We start from the raw sequence: 21,075 nt of genomic DNA, 5'->3' as shown, positions 1-21,075 counted from the left end.
AGGGCTCCTCCACGACTCCTCTCCCCAGCTGCCGGGCGCCCGCGTCGCTGCCGCCGCCGGAAGACAGACGCCCCCCGAAGCCCCTCGCCTGGCTCGGACCCACGGAGCCGGCAGCCCAGCACTCCGGTGAGTGGCGCCTCCTCCCTAGCCCTAGACCCCCGCTGGGGACCGGCCGGCCGGGCTCTTTTGTGCAGCGCACCGGGGGGGCCCCGCGCCCCCTCTGCGCGCCCGGGTCCGGTCCGCCGGACCCCGTGGCTGCGGTGCCCGCGGTGCGATCGGTCTTTGTTTCCACCGGGGCCCCGCGGCTCGGCTGGGCTCGGCTCGAAGCCTGGCAGGCAGCGCCGGGAAGGGGGAGGGGGAGGGGGACGAGAAGGGGGGGGCTGGGAGGGGGGGTTCTCGGGTTTCCTGGCCGCCCCGCGGCTCCCCCGGCTCGGGGGCGAGGTGCGCGCCCAGCGCTGCCGCGCGCCCCCTCCTCCTTCCCCCTCCCTCCGTCTTTGGATTTAAAACTGCAATTTGCTCTCCAGCTTGCTGAGAATGTGGGGGGGTGGGTGAACGGGGGGACCGTGGGAGCGGAGAACAAGGCTGGATTTTAGGAACGGCGCTGGGAAAGGGGGAGACTGCGGAGGGAGGAGCCCCTCCCCTCCAACCCCCAAATCCCAAGGTTCCGCTGGTGCTCTGGGAGTTGAGGGGCGGGGACCTAATGACCCGGAGGGGGTGTGGGGCGGAGGAGGGATTTGGGGGCGGCCAGGGCTGGAGGGGTTGGGCCGCGTGCCCGGTTACCTGGCGAACAAAGTCGGCTCACTTTTGCATAAATAAATAAATAATCGCTTATCAATGCGTTTCCTCTGAGGCTCTGATTGAATCGGCCCCCTCTTCCCCAGGGGGTGGGGTGCTGAGTGACAGCTGTCAGCCCCCTGGGCCGGTAGCCGGGGGTGAATTGCTGAATCCCTCTGCTTTCTGGCTGAGGGCGCATTCCCCTGCTGGGTCCTGGTCCCCGGGCAGAGCCAGAGGGTCAGGGGGCCGGCTCTGAGTCTAGGAAATAACCTTGTTTCCTGTTCTACAGGAAAAGGGACAGCAACCCAGAGTTTGGGGGCTGGGGATGAAGACTGATGGGAGCTGGAGGGGGTCCCCAGCAGCCTGACCCCCCAGCCTCCTGCCAGGCGAAGGGGCCAGCTGAGGGAGGAAGGATGTGGGCCTTGCTGGCCGGAGGCGGGAGCTGGGGCTGTCCCTGAGGCGGGCAGCGGGCACCGAGAGGGCGGAGGGAGAGAGAGAGAGAAGCGGGGGCGGGAATTCTCTACCGCAGACCCTGGGGGCCAGGGCCAGATGTGGAGGGGTGGGGAGTCCCCCCTCCCTCCTAGCTTGGGGGCCCTGGGGCTGGGCTGGGAGGGGCTGAGCCTGGTGCCCTCGGTTCTGCACCAGTGCCTGACTGGCAGGGCCAGCTGAATTTGGGCCCAGGCGTCACCCTGGGAGCCAGGGCCGGGCTGCACCAGCCTGGCCCCTGAACACAAGGAGGGACCCTTGGGGGGCCTGTGCCTGTCTGGCTGGGCAGGCGTTTCCCGCCGGACCAGTTGGTGTCAGGCGGGACTTGGCCCCAGCTCCCTGGGCAGAGCTCAGGGTGTGAGGACAAGCTTTGCCTCCGGGTCGGGGTGGCCACATTTTGTCCGCTGCTGCTGCCGCCGGCGGGGCGGGGGCATGTGCCCGGGCCTGGGCAGAGTCCTGCCAGGAGCATTTGGGGTGTTTCTATTGTTGGCTTGTTCCTGTTCCGTGTGGCCCGGTGTGTGTAGCTGTGTGAGCTGGGGTTGTAAGTGAAAGATTACCAGTTGGTCCATCCCCCACCCACACCCCTGCTGCCTGGGGGGACAGGCTGGGTTGTGGTGGTGAGCTGTGGGGGGCCCCCCCAGGTGGCATGTGCCTGCAGCTTGCCATCTCCCTCCTTTGAGCAGATGTGTATTTATTTTTATAGTAATGGAAAATCAAACTGGATAGTAAGTTGAATTCATTTTTTTCTTCTGCTGTGTCAATAGTTGAATTAACCCCCAGAGACTAGTGAACTTCTTGCCCCAGAGCTCCCACCCTCCAGAGGTTGCAAGGATCAGTGAGGGCATGAGCTTTGGGGGACCAGTGGGCACCCGTTCAAGCCAGTGACTCTTGTCCCTCTTGGTCTGGCATCCAGGCAAGTTCCCAGGTGGGCAGGCGTTGCCCCCTCCCCAGGCATCCCCCCACACCTCAGGGTGTAGTCTGTCTTCTCAGCCACCTCCTTGGTCAGTGCCTAAGCTGTGCCCAAGCCCTCAGGGACCTTCTCCTGGTGGGCTCTCTCCCCCTGCCTGGGCTTCTGGCCCACGTGCTGATATTTATTTTCTGTAGTAAAATCCATTTTTAATGCCGTTACTTTTGAAATAATATAGAGAGAAACAAATGTGATGTGTTTAAGTTGCCCTCTGTGAGTTTTTAATGTGATCTATGGCTGAGGTAGTGATGGAAGGAGCTGTTGGGCTTGGAGAAATTTGGTGTCATAAAGAAAAAGAGCTTGCTGTTTATTATGGTAGCTGGGCTGGGGGGTCTGGAACAGGGTCACGGGGGCAGGAAGCCCCAGCCCCCCCAGGTGCTGTGGATGGACAGCGTTGCTTCTCCGTTTGGACGTGTGTGGGTCCCGGGATTATTTTGCATTGCTCCCCAGCCCTTGATGGGGCCTTTGGTGAGGGGGCTTGGGAGCTGGGGGGCTTTGTCCCCCCCTTTCCACCTGGTTAGATTTTGGCAGGGAGGCTTCTGGAACCCCCTGCTGAGCTAAGTGGAGGTATACTGCAGGGAGGATGGATTTGGATTCTAAAGGAGATTGAGAGATGGGATCTTTACCTGCTTGGTGTGGCTGTGCTAGAGGCTTGGGGGGCAAGCAGTCCCTGGCAGAAGACCTTTTTTTTGCGGGGCGAGGAGCTGCTCTGGACCAGCACAGCCCCAGAGGGACATTGCTTGGTCTCAGATCAGCCTGGAGCACTGGCTCAAGCCACTGCCTCCTCTTGCCTCTGTTCCCCAATTGGACAGGGGCTTCCTCCAGGCAGACCTGATCCCCCTCACTTCACTTCCCCTCTTCTCCACTCTGCCCCACCCCAGGTCAACTTCTTTTTTTTTTTTTTTTTGGTTTGTGGAATACAGAGCTCTGTGTCTCATGTCAGCCACCCAAGACCACAGGGTGCCATGCCTTCGTACCAGATGCCCAGGCGCTTCTGGTCTGATTAGTGAGGTCAAGCAGACTCACTATTATGGGATGGAGCCCAGCTCTGTCTCTGGGTCCCCTGGGTCTCCTGGGACAGAGCTGTGTCGGGGAAGCCAGGATGGGGTGGAGCTGGGAACTGAAGGGGGGGAGCAAGGGTAACACTGTTGCTAATGTCAGCAGATGGGCCCCCCAGGGAGAGAGCTGGGGGAAGTGGGGAGGAAAGAGACCCAGATAGCCAGGCCAGGTGGAAAGAGGGAAAGATGGTGACTGGAGCCAGAGATGAGAGAGAAAAATGGTCAAGGAGAAGAGCCAGAATCACAGCCCCTGGAGGTGGCATCCAGGGGACCAAGAAGGCCTAGGCATGTGCCACTCCCCACCCCACAGCCTGAAATGAGCGGGCACTGTGAGCTTCTCACCCAGGATCAAACACTGCTTGGATTGTATTTGGAGTGGAGACAAGCAAAGGTCTCTGGGAAGAGGGAGGAGGACAGGTGGGAGAGAGAGAAGGAAGGACTCCCACGGGAGGAGGGAGAACGGGGAGACAGGGGGATTCCAGGGGTCACTTGATGAATGCTCCTGCCTCAGGGCAGCGTCTCCCCACTGCTTTCCTCAAATGTCTGGGAACAGAGCCCAGCTCCTCTTTGGACCTGGGGGGGCGGGGCCTGCGGCAGGTACAGCGCTGTACCTGCCGCAGGCCCCGCCCCCCCAGGTTGTGGGCGCTCTGTTCCAGGAGGCACCAGGCTTTTGAAAGCAGCGAACATTAGGACCGTTAGAGACACCAGGGGTGTCATCCAGTTGGATCCCCCCCACCTTGTCTGACAGTTGGAAACCCAGTCTAGAGAGCCCCCCCACCCACTCCTTGCTTGCCGGGGTCGGACACTTGGCAGAGCCAGGCCTGGGACCTAGGCTCTTTCCCGTCACCTCTCCGTAGTTAGAGTTGGAACAGCTGCAGGGGGCCTCCTGGGTGCAGAGGGGGCCAGAGTCTGGGGAGAGGAGCAGGCGGGCACCCTTGTGGCCAGAGCCCCCCCCAGGGGAGGGGGAGGCGCCGCTGCCGGGAGAGAGAGGGAGGGAGGGGAGAGAGGAGGGGAAACAGTGAGTCAGGCTTCCAAGAGCTGAGGATGAGAGAGCCAGAGCTGGGAGGGAGAGGGCAGGGAGGGCTGCTCAGAAGCGAGGAGAGGGAGGGGGCCCAGCCAGGGGCAAGGAGAGCTCTGGAGGGAGGGAGCCAGCCCCTGGCCCTGGCCCAGCGGTAGGGCTGTGCAGGGCTGTGCGGAGGGTGCAGCCAATATGGACTTTGCCCGTGGCAGGTCAGGAAGAAGCCAGATTCTGCCCCTGCGGCGTCCCTTTCGTTCCCTGTCCCTCAGTTATGATCCCACGCCGGGGTCTCAGGAGGAAAGACTGTGTCATCCCATCCCTTCCTTAGTTTCCCCGTCTGTCGTGGGATTTGGACTATGAGCTCTTCTTAGAGGTGGCGTGTGGGGAACAGAGCCTCCTGGGAGGTGTTGAGGGGTACGTCTTTCAGCTGTGGGGCTTTGTGCTGGGGTCCCTGTTGGAGGCTGCCACCAGTCAGGGTAGGGTGCAGGTCTCTGCGGCAGAGCTCCTCTTGAGCCCTCAGAATTGCTGAGCCAGAGACAGAGGGCGGTGGGCTGTGAGTGCTGGGGTGGTGTGTGTGTGTGTGTGCTGGGGTGGTGTGTGTGTGTGTGTGTGTGTGTGTGTGTGTGTGTGAGAGAGAGAGAGAGAGAGGGGTGCTGGGCTGGCAATGGTAGGTGGACTGCCTGGGGCCTCTCAGGATGGCCAGTGTCTAGACAGGGCCACGATCTCCACGTGTCCAGAACCAGCCTCCTTTTGGGGAGGGGGAGACACTCATGTGAGTTCCCCCCCCTCCATATCCCTGTGGGTCAGAGGCTCTGGGGCAGCCAGGAGGTGGGAACGGGCCTTGTGGAAGCCAGTGAGAACTGCCTGTGCAGCCCCCTCATGTCTGGAGCTGGGACCAGAACTGGAGGGATCCCCAGGGACTCTGGAAGGGCGGAGGGAAGGAGCCCCCCTCCCACCCAGCTGACAGGAAACTATGGCTCCAGCCCCTCCTTCACCCAAGGCCTGGCATCCCCCCCCCTTCCCTGCTGGATCCCCAGCGTCTCTTCTGTTGGCAAGGGGATGAGGAAGGTGGGCACTGAGGCTTCCTCTCCCACAGGGCCTAGCTTTGGGGGGAATGGTGAAGTGAGGGCACAGTGAGGCCCCCTGCCTCCCCCCTACACATGCACACACAGACTCAGCTGCATTGAGGCCCTGCTTTCTCTCCTCTCTCTGCTCTGGGGTCCTTGGCTTGGGAGCCCAGGGGAGGGGCCGCTTCTGCAGCTGGCTGGCCCCGAACTCCCAGCTCAGCCCAGCTGCTACTGAAGCTTCCAGAAGCTGCAGCTCTGCACCCCCACCCCCACCCCCTGAGCCAGGAGAGGCCTTTGCTGACCTGGGGGAGGGTGCCTTGGTAAGCGAGTGGGCACCCTTAGAAGGACTAGCACAGACAACCAGACAGATGGGTGGTGGAGCAGATGGACAGAGACACCCACGCATAGGCAGACGGAGAGAGACGGACAGATGGACCAGGACAGGGAGAGACGGACAGACAGAGGTGCTGGCAGAGAGAGGAGTCAGAAAAATGGAAGGGCCTGGGGAGAGAGAAACCGAGACAGAGACTTGGAGACAGGGAGACCCAAGGAGGGAGACATGGTGACTGAGATGGGAGGAGGAGAGATATGGGGGAGAGAGTGAGAGGCGGGAAGAGATAAAGAAAGGGGGAAACCCAGACCAAGAGAAAGAGAGAGGAGAGACTGGAGGCTACAAACCACAAACAAGGATTTGATGAGAATCTGGAAGGTGTTTTCTCCTGCTTCCCTCCCCAAACCCCCAGGCCAGCCAAGTCTCCATTCCTTCCACCCCCGGCTCCGTTTCCAGCTGCTAAAGAGGTCAGGGAGAAGGAGAGGGAGGAAGACACGCGCACGCACACACACACACACACACACACACACACACACACACACACACACCCACTCATCCCAGAGACCCCTCCCCACCGTCTCTTTGTAGGGGGAGGGAGTTGCAGAGGGCACCTCTCCTAGCCCTGACCCCTCCTCCCAGATGTACATACCTCTTGCCTCAGGAAATATCCCAGAATACTCCCCACTCACGGGGTGTGTGTCTCCTTGTATAAGTGCACCCGCCCGCCCATATTCACACCTGTCTGCACGGGTCTGGCCTCACACACTCACAAATACACATTTTGTGGCATACATGTCTCCACTCTCACACTCATCTTGAATGTCACAAACATAACTGGTGAACTTGTCCCTGTGCTTTTCTTACCCATACAGGCAGGGACACACAGGCTTCATCGTGGCATCTCAGGACGTGTTCCCGCACAACATACACCGTCACACTCTCACACAACAGTGGCAGTCACCCCAGAGCAGAGAGAGGACTCTTTCTCTCTGGAGGGGAAGATCAGGGTTCTCAGGGAGCCATGCTGTCGTGCGGTGGGGAGGGTGGTATGCCCCCTGCTCTGACCTAGCTGGAAGGGTGGGGAGGCAGGAGGCCCTCTCAGCCGGTGGGAGGCCTCCTGGGAAGTTGCAGTGCCTGGCCTGGACACAGATAAATTGACTGGTGTGAAAGAGCTGAGAGTTGGTGAGAGCGTGTGTGCGTGTGTGTGTACACGTTTGTACATGAGCATGTATGTACAGGTGTAGGGGATGGTGAGTGTCTGTTACAGTGTGTGTGAGAGAGACTGAGTACGTGTGAGATGGGATATGGGTGTGACAGGGAGATCCAAGGTGTGTGGAGTGTGTGGGTGTGGGTGATAGCTGCTTGTCAGGTATGTATGTGTGGAGGCATGTGTGTGTGACAGGTGTATGTGGCTGGACCTGGCTTTGCAGTGGCGGGGGGGGGGTGATGGCTTGCATATGTGAAGGGCTAGGACCCTGGGGCTGAGGTGCATGCGTGCCAGGGTGCAGTGTTCTGCAGATGTGAAGGTGGGGGGAGGGGGGGCGTTTGCATGTGAGTGCAGGCAGGGTGCGTGTATGAGGGGGGAGCTGCCTGTGTGAGGCTGTGAGCTCGTAGCCTGGGCTGGAGGGCTGTCTTCCAAGGCAGGAATGCTGCTTGAACAGAGGCTTCCGGCACGAACACATGCAAAGGGGCTCCAAGGCGCACCGCCGGGCACTGACCCACACAGACGCACAAGGACAGACAGACCCGCCCCTGTCCTCCCTCTTCCTCCCTCCTGGCGTCAGTGGTTTTCAAAAGAGCCTCCATGAGGACTGTTTGCTGTGCACTTCCCCCCAGCCCCCAGCCCATGCCTCTTCAAACACAGCGATGCCCTCCAGGCAGCTTTGTGGAGGCTCCTGCCTCGACCATCTGAAGGCAGATGGGTGGGCTGGGATCCGCTGCTGCCCCCCAGGGAGCCAGGAGGCGGCTCTGCTCCTCCAGCCTGGGCAAAGGATGAGACAGATGGACTGCCTGTCTCGACACCCCCATGCGGGGTCTTGGGGTGGACAGGCACCCCCCAGCAGAGGGGTTCTAACAGGTCGCCCCCAGGCAGACCGCTGAGCAAAGGCCAGGACTCTGCCCTTCACCTCCTCAGAGGGGACCCACCCTCACCCTGCAGCCCCATCCCCTGTCTGGGCACAGGGACCCGACTGTAGCCCCTCACACCTCCCAAGGACACAACCACTTCCCCACGCGTAGGTCCAACACCCCTAAACACAGAGCCCCAGCATCTCCGCAGACACGCAACCCCTCTACATTCCAGCACCTTCCTAACATCCACTGCCCCCAAATCACACAGCCCCAGCACGCCCCCCAAACACACAACCACAGCACGCCTACCCACCCGAACACATACTGACAGCCCTAGTGCTCAACCAAAACCCAGATTTTTATGACCCCCAATGTACCCCCAAACACCCCAGCACACACACATGGCTTCTACCACATCCTCAAACACATCAGCTCCCTCTCCAACCCCAGCACCTCCCCACGTACACCCAGGACCCTACTCAAGCCCTGTTACCTTCCACACACTCAGACTCTCAGAGCCCCAACACCTACCCAGACACCCACAGACTCTCCCTACAGCCCCAGCATTTGCCCCCCGCTGCAGCCCAGCACGTCCCCAGACACCCCAATACAGCCCCCTACACCTTTCCAAACTCACAGCTCCCCCACCCACATACACATACACACACTGCCTCAGCACGAACTCAGACGAGAACACCCCCTGTAGCCACACCCCTGACCTCTAACACACAGACGTGGCTTCAGGTCTAGGGTATCTTTGAACAGATCACGTCCCCCAGCTTCTTATACCTTCCAGGGCATCATGCATGTGCACACGCCAACCCCCCCCCCCACCCAGATCCCAGCACCCCAAACAAGTACTCCTCTGTGCGTCCCCAACAAGCTCCAGCCCCAGTACCTTCCTCAGCCATGCAAGGGCCCAGGGACAGTCCCCACCCCCTCCAAACACGGGTCCCGCACGCATACACAGATACACACAGCCCCAGCTCAGGCGCAGCCCTGCACCCATTCACCTCACAGCTCTGCCCTGTGCCCCCACCTCACCCTGCAGCCCTCACTCCCATCATCATACATTCCAGCACAGCCTCCCCCCTCAGCGCTCTCCATCACCGCTCCCCCACCCCACCTTGTTCTCCCCAGCCTCCCCCCCCGCCCCGCAAGGCCCCCCACCCCCCCAGATAGCCTCAGCCTTGCACACACACGGGCCCACTCTTCTGTGCTCTCTTTCTCTGCTGCCTGGTCCTCCCCCACTTCCCAGTGCCTCCTCTGCCTGGGGAGGCATCTCCACCCCTCCCCCCCATTGCTCCAGGCCTTTAATTCCTGGACAGTGAGGCTGTACATCTGGTTCAAAGCTGCCCCACCCAAGACCCTGTGCTCTGGGCACCCTGGCCTGGGCTTTGGGGGCTTGGGGCCTCTTTGGGGGCTCTTGGCACCTGGTCATCCTGGTCTCTGAGCCAAGAACTCTGAGTACCCAGCCCTGCCCTGACTCTGGCATGTATGGGGGGAGGCAGGCCTGGGCAGGGGGATTTACCCCCAGCCTGTGCTTTCACAGGTGCTTGCCAGATCCTCCTCCTCCTTGGCTCACCTGTGGGGGACACTGGGCCTGGGGCTTCAGGAAAAAAGATGGGGAAGGTGCTGGCTTGACATGCTTCCCCCCTACCCCCCAGATCTGGGCTTGGGGCTTGGTCTCCCTGGGAGTCAGTTCCGACAGCGAAGGTTACTTTACTAGATGCATGATTTTAAACGGAATCTCCACCATCTGTTCCACCCCCTAATTACAGATGCACAGAATCCGCCTCAGAGGGCAGCATGAGGGGAGTGATTTAGAGGCTGAGCTGCTTCTGCCTGCATTAGGGCTGGGGAGATTGGGGGGGCCTCTGGGTATTGCTCACAGCCCCCCAATCCCATCTCTTTCTCAGGGGCCCCTCGTGCCTCTTCTTTTGCTGGGGGAAGGCTCCTAGAAAGGTGCCCTGACCCCCTAGACCTGAAAGAAGAAGCAACTGCAATGCTGAGGGAGGGGTCCCTGAGACATCGCCTGTGTCCCAGGCCCCAAGTCTTGGGATGCAGGCTCCATTAGAGCCTTAAAAAATTCAGTGGATCGATCTCCTGCCTGCCTCTTGTGCCCTGGGGAGCCACCGGCGCTGGCCTGGGCCAGCTGTCTGCCCACCGCAGGGGTAGCAAGGGTTGGTGAGGTAGGGAGGGGCGGTTAGAGCAGAGGGGGGGACATTCAGGTGTGGCAGCAGAGGACGGGGCAGGCACGCCAAGACCCACCAGGTGTGTTTGCACACATGTGCCCGTCCTCCTTGGCGCAGCTGGCAGGCCTGACCCCCGCTTGAGCCGTGCCCTGTGGGGCTGGGCGGGCACCAGGGGCCAGAGCGGATGGGCCAGGGTCTGGACCTCAGAGGGTTCTGAGGGACACCAGGCTACACCCCGAGGATGGGTCCACCTTTGCCTGTGGCTCCAGGGACCTGGGCCCTCGGCCCGCTCGGTGGTGGTGCCACGGGCACACTGCGGTAGGAGCCGGAGCGTTCACTGTGGGGAGAAAGGGAGCTAGGCTGGGCTGGAGGAATTTTAAAGATTGCTGCAGGCAGGAGGGTCTCTGGAACCCTGTGGAGCGGGCAGTCATGCAGAAGTAATCCTATCGCCGCCTGCCTGGAGGAGAGGAGAGGGGGCTGGGAGGGGAAGGATGGTGCGGCCGCCCCTTTCCCACCTCAGCTCCTGCCCTGGCCAGCTGTGGAGGGAGCCCAGGACCCCGGGGGGCTCCCCTGGGGAGGCACCACCCTTCCACCGCTGCATGTACCCCCTGGAGGGGCAGCACTGCAGCTGTTGCTCCGCTTGGAGCTCTGGGTTTTATAAATAATGCAGCTTGGAGGTGGGGGCCAACTCAGCCCCCGGTCACCTTGGGTCACCCACTGTGGCATCATCTCCATCTGGCAGTCCTGTGGCAGAGCTCCTCTCCCTTCCAGCCTGCTCCTCTTCTTTTGCTGTGTGAGCTTGAGCCAGAGGCCCAGCCTCTCTGGGCTGGGCCAGGGGCAAGGGAGTGTGGAAGAACCCAGAACCCCTCCATCCCTTTGTACCCTGTCCCCCACCCCCACCCCAGCCTTCACAGGTTATCTGGCCACGAGCTCAGCAAATCCAGGTTGGGAAGGGATGACCGGCTCTGCAGAGGCCTCCCCCCGTTCCAGCCCCTCCGTTTTGCAGATGAAGTAGCCAAGTCCAGAGAGGGCAGGATGACCAAGGCCAGTCAGCGGATGAGCACCTTCTTCCTGCCCCGTTCTGCTGTCACTCAGGGTTCTTCTCAGCCACAGCTCAGCTAAGAGCAGGGCCTGGGGGGGCGGGCGGGGGATGTTTGGGAAAGTGGTTGCGGCTGAGAGGTTGCCATGGCGATGCTGCAGGATGCCGCGCTGAAGTGGGGGTCCTGCAGGGTCTCTGGGGCCCCCAGCTCCACACCCCTGTGGTCTTCTCCTCCCCATCTCCTATCCCCCACCCAGATGCCTGTCAGGCAGCTCCAGTGACAGGCTGGGTGGGTGACAGGTGGTGCAGGTGATGGGCTGGGTGGGTGACGAGCTGGGTGGGTGACAGGTGGTGCGGGTGCGAGGCAGGCAGGTGACAAGCTGGGTGGTGACGGGCCGTGCTGATGACAGGCAGGGGGTGTGGTTGGCGGGGATGCTGTCTCCTGGCTGGTGGCCTGTTGCAGCACCCGCCCCCCCCCCATGTGTGTGCACATGCACAGACTCTGGGCTCAGAGCTTGGGGCTAAGATACTAATGAGGCTTATTACATGTGGAGGGGCAGGTGCCCAGGCTCACTAATGAGAGGCCTTTAACGAATAGGGGAGACAGCTGGGGGGGCTTCGAGGAATTTGGCTGGCCCTCCTTGGCTGGAGGAGGAGCCAGGTCGGGAGCCCTCTTCCCCTTCCCCCGGCCACTTGGCTTTGTGTTAATACTGCCCACAATCATGATAGCTGCTGTCGTCGGAGCGTTTGCTACACTGGCCAAGCCCTTTACATGCATTTTCTCATTTCAACTCAGCAGTCGTAGGAGGGAGGCACTTTTGCCCATTTTACAGATGAGGAACCTGAAGCTGAGAAGGCAAGGGACTTCACAAAATGAATTTCTGTTGCAGCTGGCATTTTAATCTAAGCCTTTTCGTCCCCAGAGCCCATGCTCTTAACCATCCCATCAGAAAAACTCAAGTCTTGGTGCAGACCCCGACCTTCTCTCAGGGCCTCAGTTTCACTCTTCTGGAAAATGGATGTGTGGTGGCAGGGTGATCACCATAGGCTTTTCAGCTCTGCCTTGGGTGGCTTCAGGGACTCCTTCAGGTAACTGCCAAGGCCTCACCCCATCTGGCCCAGATTCTAGGTGATACCCCTGGACTGGAGAGAGGGCAGGGATTAGCCCTGAGGGAGAGGAGCTGAAGGGGGGACACATGGAGTATCCGAACCACTTCCTGCATTGTGTGGTGGGAAGGCCGAGGCCTGGAGAGGAGCAGCAACCGCCCAGGGTCACACACCCTGTGAGCTGTAGGGCCCCATGGGATCCCAGGTCTCCTGGCCTGTTGGAAGGGTGGGGCTGGGTGTGGTGCCAGGGCTGGGAGGTCACCTCCTCCTGGGCCCCACCCACCAGCCTAGCTTCTTCCTTGGAGGTTGTGAGCCCCTACCTCCTGGGAGGGTGCAGGGGGCTGTTGGCTGCCTCTTTAGGGCTATGCCCCCTCTCCGTCAATCTGGGCCTCTAGTCTTAGTTGAGCCCCCTCCCTTTGGGACCCATTGGGGTGGAAAGTCCCTGGCAACAGCTGATGGATGGGTTACGGCCTTGACATTGGCCTGGGGCCACAGCATGACCCTGGAGGGACCAGGCTAGGGCTGGGGGGCTTGGAGGGGAATTTAAGGGAGAAGAATTAGGCTCATAAATCTTGGAGCGTCTCGGTTCTCTTCTCCTCGACCTTAATCTCTTACCAAACCTGCTCTCCGGCTGCTCACCCAAGGCTGGGGGTTGAGGGAGTCCACCTGCCCTTTCCCCTCTCCCTCCAACTGATGCCCCCGCTCCTGAAATTGCACCCCCCATGGAGAAGAACAAGCTGCAGCCACTGCCATTGGACAGAATTAAGAGCTTGTATGTCTAGACTATTGGATTTAGCCTCTGATTCATAATGGTAGGCAGGGCAGAGGGCTTCACTTGCCTCGGTTTCCCCAGCCTTGGCTTTGAGATCCTCTCTTGGTGCCTGACTGCCCAGTCAGGAAGGAGTGCTAAGACCAAGAGGGATTTCACAGCTGCGGGACACATGGCCCTGTCCTCAGAAGCCCCATTCTGAGATAAGCAGCACAGCCCTGGCCTTGGGAGCCCTCAAACCCAGAGGTGAGGTCTTGAACCCAGGCTGGGGCGTGTGCTGAGGCTCGGGCAGCGAGTGCGTGGTGCTGGGTCTGCGATGGCTTTCGGAAGCAGAGGCTGAGGCTGGGGAGAGGCCAGAAGAAGGGTGGCGGTTTGCCTGGGGGGCCGAGGAGCTGGCTGTGGTTGGGGGTGGGAGCCTGGAACGGTTTGGCTTTCCCATAGTCCTGGGCAGCTGTAGCCTGAAGTTCTGGGGCCCTCCTAGCTCCCCAGGGAACCCGCTGCTGCCTGGCCCTGGGGACCCAGGCATCCCGGCTGGTGAGGGCGGGTCTCCGGCAGGCACCCTGCCAAGCCCCGCAGCCTGCTCACCAGGAATCTTGTTGCTGAGAGATGGAAAATCCCGGCCGGGCCTGCAGCTCATCCCTCCCCTCCGGGAGGAGGAGGGGCCCAAAGATTCCTTCCTGCACCGCCCCCCCCCCCCCCCCCCCCCCCCCGCCTCCCATCTGGGGCAGGGCTCCTTGGCAGTGGGTGGGGCTGGGGGGCCCAGGACAGGCCTCTAAGGCTCCGTCACATGTCCTGGAGCCTAGCCCAGCCTGCAGTGGGCACCAGGGCACTCCGGAGGCAGAATGGGCCTGGTGTGGCAGAGGAGAGGTGGGGGTGGGGTGCTGAGGCCACAAGGGGGCCTGGATGGGGGCCTAAGCCTGGCCCTGGCCCCACTGGCTCCGCCAGGGCCCAGGGTGAAGAGTTGGTTCTCTTCTTGGACAGGAAGACGGATGGTCCCATTATGGGAGCGTGATTTTATTCCACGTGTCACGGAGTCTGAGATTAACTTGCTCACCAGTCTGTGACAAACCCCTCACACCCAACACACACATACACACACACAGGCACAGAGACACAACACAGATCCTGGGTCTCACAAATGCACATCCCACGGACACACACGAGCATTTCCACACTACGGCGCATGGCAGAGCCTCACATACAGATACACAAGCACACACGCACACTTAGATACACCGAGATCTAGCCCCACAGCCTCCAAAGCACAGCATTCTGTCACTCACACTAAGGCCACACAGACAGAGATACAAACAGGCGGTCCAGGGGGATGCTCGCAGCCCTACTTAGACATGCACAGATCAAGGACACACAGTGCCCCGCGGACACAGATACACCTAGACACACACAACCCCAGACACAGTCATGTGGGCAGGCCTAGACCAACAGCCACACACACCGAGACAAAGGCCCAGATACATACAGAAACAAAGACAGGCACAGACACACAGCCGGCAGCACGCACACAAGCACAGGCGTGCACACCCGGACACAGACAAAGACAAATAAGTGCCCAGAGGTTTTGCTGTGGACAGATGTAAGGCACACACACATCTGGGCCTCCTTCTCGACCTCCCTGCCTGGGGACATGGTAATCTGGCGCCTGTGGCTCCAGGGAGGGCTCTGAGGACTCTTCTGCTCTGTCAGAGCCCCCGCCCTGGGCCCAGGGCCAGCCCCCACCTCTGGCACCAGGCCCCATGGCCGAGGCCACGGCGGCCACACCCTCAGCAGAGCCCTGACGTCTCTCACCTGACCCTCCGCACTGTGCACCCTCACGGGCACCCCAGCTCGTCCTGCACAAGCGCACGACACCCTCCACGCCCACGCACTTCGGGTTTCTCGCACACCCCCCCCTTCTTGTCTTTCTGGGTCACTGCCCCCCACCCCCTGCAGACATGCACAACCCCCAGCACAGCCTTCCTGGCCCACACCCTCGGCTCCTCACACAGATCCCCGCGCACGAACATGACGCGCGGGCTCTCCTTCACAGACCCACGAGCCCCGTGCACGCGCTCCTGCGCGTACTTCCTCACCGCCGCTCTCACAGACTGATTCACAAATGCAGCGCGCGCGCGCACGCGCACGCTCCCCCGCCTACTCGCCACCACTTTCACACATGCGTGTGTGCGCGCGCACACTTACTTTCAGAGCCTCCCTCACACCATCACTTTCCTTCCTCTGTCTCTCACAAAAACTCCCGCTGCCAAGAGCGTGGCTGTGCTGCGGAGCAGCCCCTGAAGTGTTTGTCACTGTTCTCTATCACGTCCTTGGCCTTCCTGGCCTCAGTCTCTTCTCTTCCACCTCCAGCCCCGCATCCTATGGCCTTGTATTCTTTTGTCATTTCTCTGTTTAGTCAACAATAATATACGTACTCATTTATTCATTCAACAGGTGTTGCTTGAGCCCTGATTGTGGGTTAAGCATGGGGGATACTGTGGTGACACGGGTCCTTCCCTCGTCGAGCTCTCAATTTTGTGGCCAATTTGTTTGCTGCTTGTCTCGTCTGATGAGGTTGTAAGGTAACCCCTGATTTTGGATGTTGAGAGATGTGGAGGAATTCACAGGAGGAAAAATAGGGGAAGGGTGTTCTAGGCAGAGGGAACAGCATATGCAAAGCCTACAAGTAAGTCAAGGTACAGTAGGCTGGAAACCAAGGTGATGTTCAGAGACTAGAGGAGAGGCTGCAAAGAGGGCAGAAGCCAGATGTCACAGAGCTTAGATGCCATGCTCAGGGGTTTGGATTTTGTCTAGTGGGCCACACGGAGTCGTGGGAAGTCTTTAGTGACAGGACAGGGTGGGGAGATGATGGTGGTCTGACTTAGAAGAGGTGAGTGGAAAGGAAAGGAGACTCATTTAGGCACAAGGGCCAGTGGGGTTCCAGTTCCAGAGCTGTGACCTCCGGAAAGTCAGCCAACCTCTCTGACCTGGGTCCATCACGTGAGGATGGGCCAGCACGGGAGCTGGGCTTATAGTAGATGCTTGATAAACAGTAGCCCTCGTTGTCAGTTATCAGCAGGACATGGCAGAGATCAGATGGGGAGGAGATTTACTGAGCACCTACTGTGCCAGGTGCTGGGGCACAGGGGCACGGTGGTCTGTGGCTTCGGGAAGCTCACACACCATAACCACAGGTCATGCGGACAGCAGAGGGCGGGGTGGGGGGTGGGGGCAGAGCACCTTGGATGGTTAAAGGAGCATGAGGGCTCTGGGTGGCTCAGAGGAGCTGGCATTGAGCTAGACCCTAAAGACGCTGGTTGAACTGGGCAGGCAGAGGTGGAAGAAGGAGCTTCGGGGAGAAGGAGCCACGTGAACAGCAGCCCGAGGGCACGGAGTCTAATCCGGCTGTTGTGTGGGACACAGGCGGGGGAGGGGTTGTGGGATGGGATTATGGAGGCAAGACCTTGGTGGCCAGGCTGAGAGGAGGGTCAGCATGAGGCTGAGCCTCACTCTAGAAATCCCATGTTTTGGTGGTGGCGTGGAATGTGTCCGTTAGAGACTCTGCTCTAGGCTCTGCTGGTAAGCCGTTGGGTGACCGTGAACAAATGCCTTGCCCTCTCTGACCTCAGTTTCCCCATCTGTATGATGAGGTGTTTAGCCTTGTTTAGGAGGGAATTCCAGTATCGTGTCCTGGGGCTGGTCTAGCCAACTTTGTTGGGCATCTTCTGGCCTGGGATTCTGGGCCCCAGCAGTGCTTCCTTCCTGAGCATTCTCAGTCAAAGAAAGGAACAAAATGAGGGGTTCCCCAGAGGCAGGTTTCGGGTGCTCCAAATGAGGGGCCAGGAGCTCCACACGGAAGGTAGAGGGCTTTGCCAGGATCTGACTCCAAGCCCCAGAGGGAACCCAGGAGAGAACGCCAAGGTCCCTCTTCCCTCCTGCCCTGACCCGTGTGGTGGTAGATGTGGGCCATGTGCCCAGGAGGGCACAGTGCCCAGTCCCTGGCCCAGAGGGTATCAGGACCCTTCCTGCCCACTGACAGAGGAGCAGGCTTGGGTTCAAGAATGTGGCCCAGGGCTTAGAGTTCCCTGGGGTTAAGGAGCCAGGAGGCCAGTCTCAGGGTGGCAGAGCCAGGTAAACGCCCATGGGTAGCTGGGTTCATTGATATTTGGTGTTGCCGGGAGTTGTGGTCCAAAGCAAGTCCTGGTGACCCCCCAGCTGCCTGGGATCCTGGCTGCAAGGGGCTCTTTAAGCATCTCACCTGTGAGGTGGGGCTGGCAGAGAATTAATTTCCTGTGCTATTTTAATTTTGCTGTATTTAATTTGCTGTTTATTTTAATTAATTAACGGCGAGTAATCGTCTATCGTAACTTGCTGCCGCTGGTTCCTCTTCCTTTTCGGAAGGGTGGAAGGCCAGGCCAGGCAATTGTTGAGTTAGCAGTGGGGGCACAGGACAGCCTTGGGGGCCTGACCCTCTTCCTTTTGCCCTTCAATCCAAGGCTTTTCTCCACTCTCCCTGGTTCTCCTCCAAAGGGGCTCTCTCCTCCTCCCCTTACTAGGGGCCCCTCCTACTTCTTCCTACTCTCCCCTCAGGCCTGCCTCAGGGCCTCGGATGCTGTAACTTGGTGAAGAGAAGCTGACATGAGGCCCCTGCCTGTCCCCCAAGAAACTGTACCTTAATGTCATAAGGTGGTGGATTAAAGGACAGGGAGCTTGGCTTGCAACCTAAGCAGTGCTTAAACGCTGTTGGGGAAACTTACAACATGGGGCTCAGCTTTAAATGGCAGCTCCCTTCCCCACCCCAGTGCCCAGATAGCACGCCCATCAGTGTGGTCAGGCCTGTGGGACACTAGCAAGTTCAAACACCTGTGAACACATCCATGGGTGTCATTTCAGTTGTTAGTTAATCTCTAGGACAGACCTCTGGGGAGGATTATCCCCTGTAGAGAGGAGGAAGTGAGGTTCAGAGAGGCTAAGTGACTTGCCCAAGGTCACACCGCAACTAAGGGACGCAGGGCCTGGATTCTGGCTATAATCTATCTGGCTGCATAGAAAGAGTTAACAGTTGGAGAGAAGGGAGGGGAAGTGGCTGGTGTGGCATTTAGGGTAGGGGGATTAGGTCAGAAGACTGATGGGGCCAGGAAGTGGGGTCCTCTGGTTCTTGAGGATGTGGCAAGAGGAGACCAGTGGGTCCCTGCCACAAGGGGCTTCCTGAGGTGTGAGGTGTCTCACACCTGTTTCCATTTCCCTCGGTGTCTTCAGTTGTCTGTTTGGAACTGGGGCTTGCTTTGTCACTTGCTCTGTACCTTACCAGGGGGACCCATCTGTGGCTAGGTGGAACTCTACTTTTACTTATTTAACAAACATATAGCATTTACCATGTCCCACATACTCAGTTCTAACTATGGATATTCATTTAACCATCATAGTAACCCTATTCTTATCATCTTTATTTTACATATCAGAAAACCGAGGCTTGGCAAAGTTAAGTAGCTCATCCAAGGTCACACAGCCAGTACCTGGTGGAGCAGTCTTTGAACTTGGAACACTGGGATCCAGAGTCCCAGTTCTGAGCCACCATACCATCCTGCCCCCTTAATGCTCTAAGTGGGAGATAGGGCCCTGAATTCCCAGGAGATCCTGCATCTTTGGGGAGCCTTAGCCTTGGTTGAAGGGGCGATCCAGCCCCACCCTCACCAAACCCAAGTTTGACAGGGCAGACAGAGCTCACAGATCAAGACCTGCTTTGCGGGGGAAGCTGGCAGAGTGCCAGGGTGTGCCTGGCTGGGAGGCGCAGATCAGTAGCAGCGAAGCCTCTGTAGAGCACGGCCCATGGCCACAGTTCTGGCCACGGTCAGGGGTCGGAGACACGGAAGTGTTGACGGGAAGCCTTGGCCTCAGACTGAACCCTCAGAGAGCTTGCCTTCTGACTGACTGGAAAAACAAGGCAGGTGTGTGTGAATAGTTATCAACAGTTGTGTAAGCCAGTGGAAGAGAAACAGCATAAAACCCGATGCAATTGAAAGAGTTTGGGCTTGGAATCCTGTGTGGCCATGTAACTCCTCTCTCAGCCTCAGTTTCTTCACCTGTCAAGGGGAGATAATGATGGCACTGACTCCGTAGGGTTTGGTGAGGCTCAAATGAGATAAAATGTGAAGGGTTTGAGCTCTGTGGCTGGGGCCCAGTGAGCATCCATCTGGATATTAAGGCCCAACATCTGGAGAAAGAAAGGGATGCGCCCCTGGGGTTGGCATTGGAGCAGGTCAGGGTGGGAATAGTGAGGATGAGGAGGCCAGTGAGGGTCTCGGCTTTGGAGTCAGATTGCTTGGGTTTAAATCCCAATCACGATGAGTCACTTACCTTCTCTGGGCTTTGATTTCCTTGTCTGTAAAATGGGTATAATAATAGTGCCCCCCCCCCATTGGGTGTTGTGAGGATCAAACTAGTTAATTCATTTATTCAGTAAGCAATATTGAGCACCTGCTGGGTGCCAGACATATTTCTACTCACTGCAGATAATAGTCAATATATGTTAGCAATCATATTATCCTTATCAGTCATTTTCGGGGGGCCGGGGACTGTTCAGGGAGGAGGAAAAGAGGAGGCTGAGGCTTTTCAGGGTCTTTGCCTAAACAGGGATGAAGGACCTCTTGATCACAGGCTGATATTTAGTGAGTGCTTACCCTGTGCTGGGCATGTTAGCTTATGAGGCAGGTACTGACGTCATCCCCCTTTAGCAGGTAGCAGACAAGTCGAGAGAGGTGTAGTGACCTGCCCAAAGAAACACAGCTAGTAGGGGGTGGAGCTGGGGTTTGAGAGACTCAAAAGCCAGACTCTTGATTACAAAGCTTTAAACCTGATTACGAGATGGTGCGGGGTCGGGGCAGTGATCCAGCAGAGGAAGGAGGGAGAGACCTGGCCAGGAGAGGGACAGAGGTGGGCAAAGCCTCCACTCTCGGCATTGAGGAATGGACTAGGTCAGCATATGCGCCCCCAGTGGGTTTTTCCAGCAGTAAAGAACAAGGCATGCTCTCAGGGAAGGGAGCGCATGAAGACCAGAGGCCAGGCTTCCCAGAAGAGGTGGGTCTTGAGAAACAGGCAGAGTTGAAAGAGATGGGGAGCCAGTGTGTTCCGGGCGGAGCGCACAGCATCAGCAAAGGCCCTGAGGTGAGTGAGCAGCGTGGCGGAGGGCTGAGAAGTGGGAGGAAATGGCTGAGGGAGGTCAGAATGCGGGTTGGGAGGGCCCGTGGCCTCAGGGGCATCGGGAGAATGACAGCCCCAGGGAGACAGGGAGGATGACAGATTCAAGAGGCCTCGCTAATGTAGAAATAGAAATAACCTCCCATCTGGACAGGAAATAGAGCACAGTGATCAAGAGGGCAGGTTCTGGAGTCACATTCTAGTCAGGCTGCTGCTTCCTGCCCTGTGATCAGGGCAAGTCACTTGATGTCTCATTTTCAAAATGCGGGGCAATGAAAGTACCTCTCTCCTAAGATGAGACAATTTGTGAGGAGTGTTTAGTGCGGTGCCAGGCCCATAGTAAGCGCTCGATTCATTCATTCACTCCTCAACTACCAAGTGCATACTTGGTGGCAGGCACTTTTTTAGGGCACACAGCACAAAACAAAGTCGATAAAAATCCCTGCCCTCAAAGAGGGTAAAACAATTAGAGGGTGAAACAGTTAACACAAAAATCAGTAAAATATATGGTTTGTTAGATGCTGATAAATGCCAAGGAGAAAAATGGAAAGGGCTTGGGGAGTGCCACGGATGCCGGCTGGTTGCGATTTCAAGTAAAGTTATAAATGGAGGCTACTGTATAGAATTATTGTATAGCTATATTATAGCATTATTTGTATGACAGGTTTTAGTAGAAAAAACATCTTCCACTTTATGAAGCATTTATCCTTCATTAGAATCACTCGAGGTGTAGGTATTTCTGTCCCCACTTTATAGATAAGGACCTTGAGGCTCAAAGAGAAGAATCTGACCTTGGAGTCATGACTCCAGACTTTCAGTCCACTGAAAGTCTAGAGGAGAGAAGGAGAGAGAGGTTAATTGAGAGGATATGGACAGTGGCTAAGGTGGGGCAGTGTCTTGGGATGGAGCTGAGCCGGAGAGCAGGGGCAGAGGCCTACTTCCTGGAGCCAGAGCTATGGTCAGCATACCTCAGTGTGGCCTGATCAGAGTGGGTTTGAAGTGG

At 58.5% G+C, this 21,075-nt stretch overlaps 1 protein-coding gene across 5 annotated transcripts in view; it reads left to right on the top strand.

The window, feature by feature from the left end:
- The window catches only part of AHDC1 (AT-hook DNA binding motif containing 1), a 64,980-nt gene that overhangs the window by 777 nt on the left and 43,128 nt on the right, over positions 1–21,075 (top strand). For all 5 annotated transcript variants that reach the window (XR_009048396.1, XR_009048397.1, XM_057701947.1 and 2 more), the window contains exon 2: positions 29–126. The gene's annotated coding sequence lies outside the window, so the exon portion shown is untranslated. The remainder of the gene's footprint in view (positions 1–28; positions 127–21,075) is intronic.

Source organism: Hippopotamus amphibius, chromosome 1 (genome assembly GCF_030028045.1).
Source record: "Hippopotamus amphibius kiboko isolate mHipAmp2 chromosome 1, mHipAmp2.hap2, whole genome shotgun sequence".
NCBI lineage: Eukaryota > Metazoa > Chordata > Mammalia > Artiodactyla > Hippopotamidae > Hippopotamus > Hippopotamus amphibius.
The sequence above is the reverse complement of the archived record's forward strand: the minus strand, read 5'-3'. Positions and strand labels throughout refer to the sequence as shown.